Genomic DNA, 14614 nt, shown 5'->3' on the forward strand with positions numbered 1-14614 from the left:
GAGGCAGACAAGATGACCTGGTATCCCCATACCGCTAAGAACTTGCCACAATTTGTAATGGTCCACACAGTCAAAGGCTTTAGAATAGCCAATAAAAGAGAAACAGATGTTTTTCTGAAACTCCCTGGCTTTTTCCATTATCCAGCAGATATTGGCAATTTGGTCCCTAGTTCCTCTTCCTTTTCTAAACCCAGCTTGTACATCTGGCAATTCTCGCTCCATGAACTGCTGAAGTCTACCTTGCAGGATCTTGAGCATTACCTTACCAAAGGAAGTAAGAAGAATTATATTGGCTTTTCAAACTGGTGTCTTCCAGACTGAAGGGCTGGGATGGCAACTTTGAGAATTCTTGGCCAGTTGGCTATGAATTCTGTGAGTTGCAATCCCAATGTATCTTCTTGAAGGATGTCAGGCTGCAGAAGCTTGAATCATTACACACCAGTCACATAGACTGTTTTGCAGTGAATCCTATTTGCTTTGAAGCAATCAGGCTTCCTTAATCTACAAATGCTTCTTTGCAAGTAATTTTGTGCAATGGGATTTGCTTCCAAATCAATGTGCAAGACTTCCAATGTGCAGTGTGCAAGAATGATGGTTGGCAGCAGGCCCAGGTTGCTCATAGTGTCAGGGGGAAGATGTGATTTGCAGCAAAGGCATGATAAGCTTAACCTTTATCCAACCAACTTTCCATCCCTTCTCCAGTTTTTCTGTTTCTGGAAAATATGGATCTGAGTTGGCCATGTAACAGGAGAAAGAGGCTGGGATGAATGGTTGTGAGGAGAGGTTCTCCTTGCTTAGGAACTTCCCTTCCCATTCATTGCTTTTCCACTGTTCTCCTTGATTACACTGCAAATACGATCTCGATGCAAATTTGCTGTTAATCCTCTAATTTAGCTTTGAAACAGTAAATATAGTTCTGGAGTCAATTCTACTGAACTCAGTGAGACTTCCTTCTCAGTAAACATGTACTGGATCAGTGTTTAAATCCTTTAAGCCTTGTACACAGCAAAATACACCTTCCTATTTGGTCATTTCTCTCTTTGGGAAAAGCAATACCAAGGAATCCTGAAATGGAGGGGGGAAAAAGCCTTCTCTAAAAGTTTGGGTCATTTTCGGTTCCAGATCTTTATTTCTTTTCTTCATTTTATGATGGCGCTTCCTTTACTCCAGAGAAATATGGAGCCACAGTCCAAGACTAGGCAGTGGCTAAGAGGGAGCTCCAAAATGAAAGAGCTGCATTTGTAGAGGTCAGGAGCCAATGTTAAATTTCAGCTTAAAATGAAATGGGGCATCCAAGACTGTTCAGGTCAAGTTTACCCAGACACTTCTAGTGCTTGATAGAAATAATTCATCGGTGTGTGTGTGCTGGGCCACTGGAGTATGTAGTTGCTGGTTCCTGGACCCAGAGGAAGAAGAGAGTGAAGACATCAGCTCGAGGTTTCCTTGGGAGAAAATAAGTGAACCCTATAGAGGGATGTGCTTCACCCCAAACCCAAGGCATACAGGGACAGAAGGAGGCAGAGGGCTTCAGGTGGATATTTGGAGACTTTGGGAAAGGCCCAGACTGGAAATGGAAACATGCAAACATCAGTGGTACCAGTGGTCTCAACTAGGATGTCACCAGTATCTACTGCAACCAGGGGAATCAATGGTTCTTTGGGGGTTGAGCTGGATTACTCCCAACAGCTCAGAATGACATGGCCAACCTTGAAGGGTGCTGGAATGTATCCTTGCTCCTTGCTCAAATTAAACAAAAACTAAGAGGCATTTTTGATTAAGGGAAGTTTCTCAATAGTCTTTTTTGTCAATTAAACATAAACTATATGTTTAATATCATTAAACTCAACCCAGGCAGACCTGCTCTCTTGGGTACTCTTGAAGTCCCTTTGCATACAGTACATTTTCAGGACATCACTGTCCCATCAACATTTGACTCTCCAAAAGCTCAACCCACATTCAGCAACGGCTCTGCTTCACAGACTTAATAGGTTCAACATAGATGATCTGTTTCCTTGCAGACAAGATAGAAGTCATTTATGTGCAAAAGATGTGCCTACTGCAAGACATAGGAATCAAGTATTATATATCTATCAGCCCCAGACTTTCGATGCTTCTCACCTTTTGCAGTCAATGGACTTTTCCTAATTCTTTTCCTTGAACTGACAGCTTCAGTTCTAACCTCCTTTTCTATTTTCTTCTTCCTACCTCCTCCTGTAGAATATTGGAGGACACTGTGTCTTTCTTTCTGTTTCCATCTCTTCATTGGTTAGGCTTGCCACAGATTTTCAGGGCAGAGATGTCAGCTTGGTCAACAACCATTAACCACTTGGCTGTGAGGCCATCTAGTGAAGGGCAAACAGTTCTTTGAAACATCGGGAAAGTGGGAAGAAAAAGCTATGAGTTTAAACTACTCTGGTCTAAGAGTGTAGATATAAGAACACCTGCATACCCTCATGCTGATAGATATCTCAGCTTTGGTATGGCTTCGTTTTAGAAAGAGTGTTATCTAGCCAAACCATGTTGAGTGTCTAAGAGACTTCAGTCTACTCTGAAGTTAAGCTGTGTGAGGTTGGAAGACTGAGATTTACCATCAAGTCCTGGTCCAGGGAGTCTGAGAATCAGTAACCCTAATTTCACTGAAATCTTCTTTTTTTCTATTTCCCCACTATAATAAATGCTTTGCAAGTTAAGCCCTGGGACATCTCAGTAAGTGTAAGAAAGATAAAGGCTGAATTGATTAGAACCCACACAATTATACTACCCTCTTCACTAAAAAAAGTTTCTTCTAACCTCTAATAATCCTGCTTTCCTTCATTCAAAACCTCTGTATATTCGTATTTATTGCTCAAAAATATCTGGGCAACCATAAAATATTCCTAAATAAGCATTTACCCTTTTCTTGACCAACAAAAACATGCATATTTAGAAAACGCAGACATAGACAGTCACTTCTGCTTTCAGGTACAATATTATGCCAGGCAACAAATAAAATGAGGTTGTCCCCCAAGCCTGGTTCTTTTTAACCCCCATTGCCAAAAACACTAGGGCAAAACGATGCAATTTAAAAATATCAGCCCTTCCCAGTGAGAAAAACTCCAGGTCTAAAACATTACCTTAGTAGCAGGATTGACTTACAGAATATCTGCCCAAGAAACTTGAAACAATGCCAGCACTAATCCTTTTGCTCACAGCACATGCCTCAAGTTCATTAAGAAATGGTAAAGGGGTTATATTCCCCCCCCCACCTTGTTTTCTGGCCGTTTAAAATACAAGCTGACACTAAGAGTGGGATTCCAGTACACTGTAGTGCTAATGAGGAAAAAAATGGGAATATTTATTCAACAGCAGGCTCTGATTTTAGAAACATCAGGCACATATCCACAGAATGAATACCACTTTTGAGATGCAAAACTGTAGGAGAAGGATGTGTCATGAAACAGGACAAACAGGTCATGAGTATGCCTTTACCTCCATAAAAGTCAGGTTTGTTCTCTGATGAGAACCTGTGTCACCGCCCCATTAGCTTGCTTCCAGCATTTTGCCCAATTCCAACATTAGCAGAATCAGGCTACAGCCAAGGCTGAGAGCTGTGCATTCTTCTTTGCAATGGCAACAGGATGAATGTAGAAATGGCACAAGGGAACTAACATTATCCAGGGCTGGACATCCTCCACAGCAGTTGGACATCCTCTGCAGGACATCCTCAGCAGAGCTCAATGGTCAAACATTTATATTCTGTCTAAGCTAGGGTCGCCATATATGTTCTGTACAAATCCAAAGTGAAAAGTTAATATTTTCCTGTTCCTCTTTGCCACCCCCTGGTGACAACCTGGATTTTTGCCCCCCAGATGTGGCAAGCACTGTATATGCAGTGGTTTCCCCAATTTCATTTCTCAGCAGGCTTAGTGAATAGGATCAGACCAAGAGATGGGAGCCTTCTCTTCCTTGGATATGTTCAAGTGGAAGGCAACAGCCATCAGCCTTAATTTGGATTCTTGCACTGGTTCAGGGTTTGAATCCTAAATCCAACTCTAAGTTTCTGTTACTGTATTCTGAGATAAATTGGGGGAAATTAGTATCTCCAATTTTGAAATACTCTGACTTTCTAGGGGACAATGTTCTTAGATCTTTACAACCTGGGTTTCCTTCAGAGAAGAACTTCCTAGAAGATTGTATTTCATTATGCGAACCTCTCTTCTTTCTGGTCATTTCTGGACCATGAAATTTCAAGCATATCCTACCAGACTCCTATTCTTAATGTAACAATATTAAAAAATATCCCAGCAAACAAAGAGAGAAAAAATGAATACTTCATCCTTACATTATTACCAATTTATTACACCAAGGCTGCATATGATGAGAAATAACGTAAAATACCCTTCCTGGAAAGACAGTTTCTAGGTGTGTAACTCCAGCTGTTCCATTCTCATATCTTTCTTGTTTACAAAGAAATGAAAAAAAAATGTTTGTGTTCCAGTGTTCCAGTTAAATATAATATCACAATGTTTACAGATTTCCTTACCACTGAATGGATGATGTAGTACAAACCTTGGGCATATTCACTGGCAATATGATACTGAGAAAACTTTAAGTATACGGAGAAATGATTTAAAATTTCTGCTCTTTGGCTGCTGCAAGGCACAAACTGTAGCATTACAAATATTCACTCCTGTCCAGTAAATGTATTTAAATCTGTCTCCCCCAGAATAATGAAGGAAGAAAGTAGCAAACCCATTTAGGATTTTATTTGGCCATACAGATTTTGTTTAATGATAAACATTATCACGTCTGCTGCCACAAAAATTACAGTTGGGCTAAAGCTCTAGTCAACCTTTTTTTAAAAGTCATTTCTCCAAATCAGCAAATGTTCTCAAATAGTATGTAGAAAAGTAGTAAATGCTGATTTAGGAGAAACATCAACTACTAAAAATATGTTATTCATTGACAAAAAGGATTATTCTTTAAAGAATGAGGTGCATTTAAAAACAATGCATTATATATAAAACAGTTATCTTTAAGCCTTATTGTTAAGAATATCACATATAGAGCCAGTTTGGTCTAGTGGTGAAGGTGCTAGAAACCAGGAGACTATGAGTTCTAGTCCCGCCTTAGGCCTGAAAGCCGGCTGGGTGACCTTGGGCCAGTCCCTCTCTCTCAGCCCAAGAGCCAATCAGGCATGGTATGAGAGTTCTAGTCCCGCCTTAGGCCTGAAAGCCGGCTGGGTGACCTTGGGCCAGTCCCTCTCTCTCAGCCCAAGAGCCAATCAGGTGTGGTATGAGAGTTCTAGTACCACCTTAGGCCTGAAAGCCGGCTGGGTGACCTTGGACCAGTCGCTTTCTCTCAGCCCAAGAGCCAATCAGGCGTGGTATGAGAGTTCTAGTCCCGCCTTAGGCCTGAAAGCTGGCTGGGTGACCTTGGGCCAGTCCCTCTCTCTCAGCCCAAGAGCCAATAAGGCGTGGTATGAGAGTTCTAGTCCCGCCTTAGGCCTGAAAGCCGGCTGGGTGACCTTGGGCCAGTCGCTTTCTCTCAGCCCAAGAGCCAATCAGGCGTGGTATGAGAGTTCTAGTCCCGCCTTAGGCCTGAAAGCCGGCTGGGTGACCTTGGGCCAGTCCCTCTCTCTCAGCCCAAGAGCCAATCAGGTGTGGTATGAGAGTTCTAGTACCGCCTTAGGCCTGAAAGCCGGCTGGGTGACCTTGGGCCAGTCGCTTTCTCTCAGCCCAAGAGCCAATCAGGTGTGGTATGAGAGTTCTAGTCCCACCTCAGGCATGAAAGCCGGCTGGGTGACCTTGGGCCAGTCCCTCTTTTTCAGCCAACTCACCTCACAGGCTGGTTGTTGTGGGGCAAATAGGAGGAGGAAGGAGTATTGGGTTAGGTATGTTGGCCTCCTTGAGTTATTTATAAAAATAATAAAGGAGGGATAAAAATTAAATAAATACATATATACATACATACATACATACCCATATACATATACAATTTTTCTGCCCCAGGGGCCTTATTTGCAGACAAATCCCAATTATTCTTATCTTAGAATCCTCTTTCAATCAAGAAGGAATGTAAGAATCAAAGAAAATGGCAGAGAACAGAACTGATTCCATGTTTTAAACGGGAATGCACAAAAGTCAACATGGGTGTACAATGAACATCTTTGGAAGTATGACACTGTACAACTGCCAGAGACTCCCTGCCATCTGCAGGACTACTATATACAGTGTGAAATTGTGCTATGAAACCTCTATTTTGCATGTTGTATATGAATTGATTCAGATTAAATATCAACGTTTTTTCTTCTTGCCCACTTGCACCTCCAACGCTTTTTAACAGAGATGTTTTGATGGTCACCTGAACAATCATTAAGTGAAGACAACAAAATGGCCAATTTATGCATGTACTAATGAATCCTGAATGTCTCTAGACCGTGGAATAAAATAAAACTACACATAGGCTTTTCAAATTCACTGTAAAATTGCTTTGCCCTTTCCAGACCTGAATTAGTTTTACTTATCCTACTTGTGAGAAGTTCTTCTGGAGTTCTTTAAAGGAAAGATTTTGATTTCGCTATCAATTCCCCAAGCCACGTTATCTGTAATTTTGCTCTCAGTAGTTTGTTGCTCTTTACATAGAAAGACGGTATTGTTCTCATATTACTAGGCTGACCATACGTCCCGTTTTGAACGGGACAGTCCCGTTTTTTTAACATTTCCAGACCATCCCATCATTTTAATATAAATGTCAATTTTGTCCCGTTTTCTAAAAAACCTTACTTAAAAATGTGAAAGTTCCCATGAACCTGTCAGAAGGCAGTCTGACTTTGGGTGGAAGGAGGGGGGGCTCAGCAGAAATGGCGGGAAAAACGCTGCAGAGCTCAACCCGGCGGGAAACCTAAAAAGAAAAAAACAGGATCAGCTGATAGGCGGTGATCAAAGGGTGAGCCGATTGGCTCCTGCCTTGAAACGGCGGGAAGAAGAGAACGTAAAAGCACGGCCAGAGGAGGAATGGCTTGTCAGGGACAACCGTTCGCTAGACTCTCCAGCCCAGCCTTGCCTCTCGCAAATGAAGGAATCCGAAGATTCCCAGCCCAAGAAAACTGGAGAAGTTCCTGCCTGCTGATCCAGCCCGTTGCCCAGCCCTGCCCCGTTTTGCCACCCCAATCTCCTGTTTTTAACCCCGTCCTATTTTGCCATCCCAATGTCCCATTTTTGTCTCAAGGAAATATGGTCAGCCTACATATCACAGTTAACTATGCTAGTATACTAAAGTCTATTTCCATGTAAGTATTTTGATTCATTTTCTTCTCTGATAGCTAATATTTTTAGTTCATAAGAAGCATTGCCTAGTTCATAGCTTATTAGAATTAGCCATTTTAAGTACTTTCCAGTTAAGTCTTAAGTAGGTATTAATCAAGGAAAACAGACCTTTGGGGATTTTCATAAAATTCTTACAAGATCACAAAATGAGCAAATATCTACTCTCAGTAATGTGACTTTTGAATGGACTTCTGATGAAGCCACTATCGGTTATGGAATGATTCTGTGTTAGGCCTTTGGAGATAAAACGATATGTACTTCATTCTTTTTCAGAACATACTGATGACACTGAGCCCTTTTGAACCTCACTGATTTCAAGGATTAAACTACATTCTTAATCTTAGGGGCTCATTTTAGCACAGGCCGACCCATGTGGCTTTTGGCATTTAGCCGTCACTGAAATAGATGGGAGAGGTGCATGTAAGCATTCGATTCATTCTCTTAGGAGCTAGAGTAAGCAATATAATCAGTTAAACATATTGCTCTGTTTCTTTGCTCTTTGTCTCTGAAGTAATAAGCACCATTATGGGAGTTTCTAGAGTGTTTTTTTAACTTAACTTTTCTCAGATTTTGCTTACATGAAAAAAAAAATCAGCTTTATTCCAGTAGGTAAAGGTAAAGGTTTCCCTTGACGTAAAGTCCAGTCGAGTCCGACTCTAGGGGGCGGTGCTCATCTCCGTTTCTAAGCCTTGGAGCCGGCGTTGTCATAGACACTTCCGGGTCATGTGGCCAGCATGATGACTCGGAACGCCGTTACCTTCCCGCCGAAGCGGTACCTATTGATCTACTCACATTTGCATGTTTTCGAACTGCTAGGTGAGCAGGAGCTGGGACGAGCAACGGGAGCTCACCCCGCCGCGCGGTTTCGAACCGCCGACCTTCCGATCGGCAGCTCAGCGGTTTAACCCGCAGCGCCACCGCGTCCCACAGAGCAATATGTTTATTCCAGTATCAAGATGAATATTCTATTGAAGGCACCCGAAAGAAAAGAGCAAGGATAAAAGTCATTCTTCTTCTTTGCTTATTGCAGTGATTAAGTTTCAAGTCTTCATCAACACTTTAAAGCTTGAACACACACACACACGAAACAGTGCAAAGGATTAATAAAAATGGAAGTGTCAGATTCAAGGGGGGGAAAAAACCCAAATGATGAAGTTACAGCTTGGCTGAAAAATGGCTCACACCTACTGATGGAGAAGCTGGATTAGGAAACAAAAAGAAGAAATTTTTTAAAAAGTCTTCAATTTAAAAAGATCAATTTTATTACCGCTACCTATTCAACTTAATTTTCTTAGCATCTATATCCTTAATGTAAGCTTGTGATAGATCAGTACAATCACTTTTTAATTAAGCCCTACTGTGTTTGGTATTAAAAACACCACAAATTGACGTTACCATTTAATGTAACTACCCATATATTTTGCGCGTATCCCTCTGCATTTAAGCTATTGAAAAGTTGTTGCCTTGGACGGTAGTTTCCTCTAACTGCATTCTTGACAGCAGATGCTTGAAAAAGGAAGGCCTCCTTAATTTAAATGTGTCAGAATAATATAATTGCTTTCTGAATATAGGCACTTTTTGGTGGCATTCTTTCATTATGACCCTTGCTTTCTAATGGTTTAAGATGCAAGTCTCGTCCTGTCACATACATGAGACAGTAAGTAACACCATGCTAGAATATGGCATCTGACCTTCTTTGTTCCATGGCATATTAAACAGATGCTGCCACTCACAAAAGCGGAACTCAGCAATGTTGCAGAAGGCCTGAAATTTCCTGAAATCAAGAACATTTGCTCCCTCCCATGTCACAGGGGCTTGAAAGACAAATTTCCCTACCTTTGACTATTTATAGTGCAAATTTCCCTTTAATTACTAGAACACACCCACCTTCACCTTTCAAGAAAAGTAAAGAAAGGGAGTCAGACTCTGCATATATTATAGAGCAGTAGGTTTAATGTCAGGTATCCTATTTTTTATTCTTCACCCAGCACCGTAACCAAATTAACTGCAAAGTAACGCCAACAACAGTTCAAAATGAAGCCTATACGAATTTCAGAGCCTTGGACTATTTTTTCCCCCTTTCCAGTTAATCAAGTTTTAAGATGTGGCTATATATTTATTTCTATTTCAGCCTGAGTTGAAGATTATGGCACTTTGAAGAAACCTAATTTGTATCAATCATCCATTAGCAGAGAGGGATTGAGTGGGCAAGGAAGCCCAAAATGGTACACGGAGATGGAATTATAATGGTTTTGGCAGATGATGAGAAGACAGTTGAAAATAGCATTAATCAACTTGCCAGTTGTCAATTAGGCAACATACTATAGAATGTGGGAAGCAAGATAGCGCTTGTTACAAATTCTCCATACATTATTAGACAGTGATTTCTCAAGTATCTGTTAGGGAATGCTTCCGTATATCTAGCAGAAATTATATCAAATTGCTTGTTCGAATTGCAGCAAAGAAATTATGAGCCTGGGCTGAAAATGCCTGCAGTTGTATTCTTTACTAGAACTATGAGCTTGTGAGGTTTTCCTGGCAATTCTTAAAAATCACACTTTTTCTATGGTCACACCTTCTCTCTGGAGAGAGTCTATCCCAGCCTTTCTCAACCTTTGGACCCTGGGGGAACCCTTGAAATATTTTTCAGGCCTCGGGGAACCCCTGCACATGCAGGCTTAATCATAGGCCAGAAGTTACAAAATTATTATATTCGTTTCATGGGTAGGCCTGTGTACAGTAGATGCATGAACAGCATTCTTAAACTAAAAATAAAGAATGAAGTGTACCTCTCTAATGTGACGTTGCCTGAATTTGAAACATTTTTTTAAATAAATCGTGACCACCCAGGGAACCCCTAGTGACCTCTTGTGGAACCCTAGGGTGCCATGGAAACCTGGTTGAGAAACCCTGGTCTATCCTGTTTCTTTGGACTTTTAAAAATTCTAGCTAGGCAGTTTTTAAATAACATGTATGGCTCTAGTTGTTTAGTTTCTATATCTGTATATCTTGTTTTCCCCTAATTCTAAGACTTTCAGACCCCAAGGGATGGAAAATATATTTTTGAAAAAGATGCATTTTAAAATAACATAGGGGTTATAAAGTGTTTGCAAGATCATACTCCAAACAGAAAAGTGCTATAAGTATTTAAAACTGAAGACCTGATTTTTTTAATTTGAGAAGGTGGCAAATATTGCTTATATTTATAACTGTTAGCCAGCCAGCTTCGTGTCTTCTGCATGCAGTTCTCACTCACAGTCGTCTCCAAGTCTAAAGCCGTACACGTTGGATAACGGCCACTGTTTAGCACCCAAAAATTGAAAGAATGTGTGTCTGGATGAGTGACTCATTGATGTCAAAGAGTTTAAAGTAGACCAGGAGAGAAACATTGGGGTGCAAACAGTAAAGACTCAGGTTCCAGTCCCTGTTCAGCATAAAAAAACAAACTTGCTGCATTATTTTATGTGTGCTGTTTACTCAAAAGAGATTGTAGCCTTTTTTCTTTTTTTTTTGGGAATTGTAGCCTAGATAATACTCGCAGCATTGCCTTTGCACCTTGTGAAGCATGGAGCAGCAGAAGTAATACGAATAACATTTATTTCCTGTTCCCCCTGCTCTGTTTTAATATTCAGAGCAAAACCTACATTTCTCTTGTGAGATCTGGAGCTGTGGCTCCTCATAGGGGATGCGCGTAACATACCAAAAGAAGCACAGAGAACGGGAAGCCCAAACAACTTGTTATTAAGATGAATGAGAGAGAGTATCGTCTGGAGGAGTTTGTGTGCCTGGTTTTTATCACGGTGATGGAGAACCTGGAATGGACAGAAAACCTGGAATGACAATCCTATGCATTAGAGTTGTGCAACGCTTCAAAAGGGGACTTGATTCAAAGATTTTACTTAACTTTGAATTTACCCTCAAATAGAACCTTTTAATTGATTCAAGGTGAGGATTGAATCTGGTACCGTCATATCACACCACAGAGATTAAAGGCAATTCAGACAGATACTCAGCAGCTTTCTAGCTTTACAGAGTCCCAGCGTTTCGGCCATCAATGGACAAAGGGGAGGAGAGGCTGAGTAGAGGGTTGGGCCCTTTACTCAATGATCTATCACCATGCAAATGCTCATCAGAGCTGTTGGGGGAAGAGGGGCTTTGCTGTTTGCATCTCACTCTTCTCATAGGATTTGTTTAGGCAGGTTCACTGGAAAAAAGAGAGAGAATCAGATTTCTTCTGTGGCATTTTAAAGAAAAATCTCATCCGTTTTCTCGTTTTCTGGACTATGAGTGAAGAAAATCATGCCTGGGTTGGAGCTATTCAAGTCTATAAAAAACAAAAGTTAAAGAATTATCAAATATAGGAGGAGAGGAGTTGCTAAGCCACTTCCAAGTTTCCCTAATAGGAGACAATATTTCCTACACTCTCTGTCAGCCAGTTTGGTTTAATGTGATTTTATTGATGGTTTTGTAATGTCTGTATGTCTGTTTTTTAACTTGACTTTGCTTTGGTGGTTGTTTCTAATAGTTGTGAGCTGCCCAGACTCACTCAGGTGAGATGGATGGCTATACAAACTGAATGAATGAATGAATGAATGAATGAATGAATGAATGAAATAAAAGTGGACAACATCATCCATTATATCCTCTACTGTTCTGTCTATGATGAAATTAGGAGGAAAATACTAATGATAAACAGACGTAAGGGATCAAATGCAGAATGACTGAATTACTTCCTTGCAGATGTGATTCCAACTGTAAGTAGCAAGTTGCTCCCTTCACCAGGCTTTTTTTTAAACTTAGAAAATTTTAACCTCTTAATTTTAGTATTGGTTCCATCTTAACTCAACTCCCCTGCATGCCTTTTCTTTGTGGTTATTTTTTTCCCTCTCTCTCTTTTTTATTTCTACTAATTTTATTTATTTTTCAATTCTATGTAACATTCCTACAACTTATGGTCACAACAATAAACTTATTGATCGTTACTTTCTCCCTTCCATATGAAATACCTTGCTGATGCGGTGGGGGAGGGAGAACATTTCTAAATGTGTACCCTTAGGTTCCCCAGAAGGCAGAAAAAAGTCAACAAACAAACAACTGTTGCTGCTGATGTCCCCTCCCTCCTCCCGTGTCATTTAAATAAGCAGACAAAATATAGAGTGGGTAATTTGAGAGACAGGCATATACCGACTTCTTAAAAGAGCAGCTTGTCCCAGGGAATATTCCACTGCTTAATGTGAAAATCAGCTTTTAGCAGCACTTTCAGCAAAGAGGTTTCCAAGGTCCTGCTAGCAGTGTTATATAAAGGAGTCACACACTTTCCAAGCTTATGCTGAGGCACATGTTTCCGGTATGACAGATAGAGCCTGACCACACGGGCCAGGCACATGAAAAACAAAGGTCATCATGTATACTTGTAGAGCAGCACAGATTTCTTTCATTTTATTTTTGCCCTCCAAATTTCCAGTCAGATAGAAACCTGGAGTGACTAATACAACGCCATGTGCTTTTCCAACAGATTTATGTCTCCAGGGTAAAATCTAGGAGCAGCAGGGGACAGACCAAGTGGGATATGGAAAGAGCTTGAACTTTGCTTCACAGGGTTGTATTTTGCATGGCGTTCAGGCTGTGCATCTTTCCTTTGAAGGATACTTTGCTACACCAACAATTCATTTCATGGCATCCTCGTTCCAATCACAAAGTAATTTATAATGTAAAGACGGCAGAGAATGGCACTCTTTGGTCGTGCTAGGATCAGAGGAGGAGGAGGAGGAGGAAGACAATTCCATCTTCTCTGCCTTGTAAGGAGTTACTTTGCCATTGCTAATCATTCCCAAGGGAACAACAAACAACACTCCTTCCACTCATGCAATCACACATCCCAAGCAGGTCACAGCTGATTTTATCCTACTTGACTTTTGAAAGCTATAATGGTATGAGATGTGCTAAAGCCACTCTCATTTCCTTCTACCGCCTCAGCAATCATCCTACAAAACAATGTAATCCAAGCCTTTTTTTCATGCTTCTAAATGAAGATCCTTTTATATAGTGGCAGCTATTGACTATTACCCCCCCACACACACACACACCATTTTTCTTTTGTTGCTGTCCTTAAGAAACATAAATCTTTTTCCTTGGCAGTAACGGCTGTAAATACTGATCCACATGCCTCAACTAGTACTCACTTGCAGATTTAATTCACAGTATGCATCTGAAAAGGAGATCAACATGCTTTTATTTTTTAAAGCCACTTTTGTCCACTTGCTGTTCTTGGATCCACACTAGAAAATGGGAAGGAAGGAAGGAAGGAAGGAAGGAAGGAAGGAAGGAAGGAAGGAAGGAAGGAAGGAAGGAAGGAAGGAAGGAAGGAAGGAAGGAAGGAAGGAGCTAATTCTTGTGTTGAGATCCTTGTGCTGTTATTGAACTCTTTCTGCAAAAGGCAGCAAAAAAAAAAAGACCGATTGTGGAGTTTTGCATTCTAGATTCAAAACAAATTAATATTTGTTCCAATTATAAATAAAAGAACTCTTCTAGATCTTCAGTAATGTCCAGTGGTGATATTATTTCTGCATGTGAATGCGTGTGTGTGTGTGTGTGCATGCGCATGTATGGTTGGTGCTTTGATGGATATTTTGGTAAGACAGACGTTTAGAAGGCTATCAGATTTCAGTAGAACAAAACTGTGTAAAAGCCACAAGTTAAAACACCCACAAAGAGACGCTTTAAAGAAGTATGTGAGCAATGCCACTGATGTCAAAAATAAAGAAACTACATGTTGTAATTGTATGAGAAGAAAATTCAGATTTGGTCCCATCAGAATGGGGAGCAAAAGGATTCTCTAAGGGACAATTTCATTTGGTGAGTCACAAGCTGTACAAAGCAAATGTCTTTTGGTCTCAGAGACTCCATCTCCCCCTCAGGAACTTGGGAGTAAAAGCAATGTTTTGTAAAGCCAGGACACCTTCCAAAGGCTTACTAATATACGTAGCTGTCTGAAAGATAGTGAAATGCAACAAAGGGAAAAAAGAGTCTTTCCCATCCTGATAGGTAAGGCCAGTTATCCTTAAGTACAGACTTTAGAAGCCAGTCGCATCATCTATTCAGACTTTAGCAAAAGTTCCCTTGAATTAAACTTGAATCCTGGTGACTTAATGGACACAATCACGTTTTCTGGGAAACAATACAGGAGGCCTTTCCCACTGCTTGCTGTGATAACACAACAACACAAATTTCTGACATGCATGTTGCAGAGTTGTGATTATTTAGAATATTGCATGATCTGTAGCAGAGTGCAAAAGAGAACAAGAAAT

This window comes from Candoia aspera, chromosome 8 (assembly GCF_035149785.1).
Source record: "Candoia aspera isolate rCanAsp1 chromosome 8, rCanAsp1.hap2, whole genome shotgun sequence".
Taxonomy (NCBI): domain Eukaryota; kingdom Metazoa; phylum Chordata; class Lepidosauria; order Squamata; family Boidae; genus Candoia; species Candoia aspera.